This window comes from Mirounga leonina, unplaced genomic scaffold (genome assembly GCF_011800145.1).
Source record: "Mirounga leonina isolate KUSES-001 unplaced genomic scaffold, KU_Mleo_1.0 Mir_53, whole genome shotgun sequence".
In the NCBI taxonomy this organism is placed as follows: Eukaryota; Metazoa; Chordata; class Mammalia; order Carnivora; family Phocidae; genus Mirounga; species Mirounga leonina.
In genome coordinates, this window is record NW_023270807.1 from 95,096,316 (window position 1) to 95,097,703 (window position 1,388).

Sequence of the window (1,388 nt, forward strand, 5' to 3'; positions counted from 1 at the left end):
GCTGGGGTTTCGCAGGGGCGGGGCCCGCGTGTGTTGGGGGGGGGCGTGGGGCGTGGGGCGTGGGGCGCGGGCGGGCGTCCGGCGAGCGTCTCCCCGGCCGGGGCTGCGCGGCGTCAGCGGCTCGCTGGGCCGAGCCGGGGTGGGGACTCGGCGGCGCAGCCGGGCTCGGGTTCCCGGCTGCAGAGCGAGAGCCGGCCGGGCGGGGGCGGGCGCCTCTGCTGTGAAAGCTTAGTTAGAAAGCTGCCCCTGCAGAAAAGTCAGAGATCAATCTCTCCCATTTTCCTTTTAGCAAAATTAATCGTGTGCACGCAGTTCTTCCATTAGCTCCTTGAAGGCGGAGACAGTATGCATCACAGCTCTAAAATCTTAGGACTCTAACTTGCGTTCGGCTTAGAATTTTAAAATACTAACGGCATGGTCTACTTTGTTTTTTAATACTTTTTAAATATGAAAGTAATCTAAAACCTAGAGGAAAAAGTTGCAACTACAGTGCAAAGAACACTTAAAAAAATCATTTGACAATAAGATACCGACGAGATGCTCCAATACAACCATTAAAATCAGGAAATTAATGATAATTTACTACATCTACTGCCCAAACCGCATTCAATCACTGGTTGTCGTTTGTAGTAAAAAGCTCCTGTTCAGGATAATGTATTGCATTTCCTGTCACATCTCCTTAGGCTTCTTCAATCTGTAACAATTCCTCGGTGTCTTCTGACTTTCATGATCGGGACACTTGTGAAGACGACAGGCCAATCATTTTGTAGAATGTCCCTTTGTCAGTTTGGATTTGTCTGATTAGATTCAGGTTGTGTTTCTGTAGCAAGAGTATCACAGAAGTATCACATTGCATCCTCTAGGTGGAGTGATTTTGATGTGTCCTGTTAACTGAACTTAATTCACTTGATTAAGCCTCTGCCAGGCTTCACCACTATAAATTCACTCTTTTTCCCTTTGTGATTAATACATATTTTGGGAGAAAGTGCTTTGAAGCTTTATAAATATCCTAACTCATCAAACTTTCCATTTTATTCAGGTATTTATGGAATCATAAGTAATCTAAGTATGCACTTATGGTATCCTATTTGAATAAACGGTTACAATCCATTCTATATTTGTTTGATGCTCACAGTGTCCCAGATTTGGTCAGTGGGAAACCATTTAAGCTGACTTTTGACATGTCTCCATCATTCTTTAGCACTTCCTTACTTCCTAGTCCAACATATTCCATGCTTACCTTGTATTTTCTGTGACCCAGTCCTAGAATCAGCCATTTTCAAAAGATCCTTGGTTCTCTTTAGCAGAGAATGGTAATTAGAAACCAAGACCTCAGTCTAGATGTGCTCATACTTTTGATGTGTTACTGTTCCCAGGCTGTCTGAGTG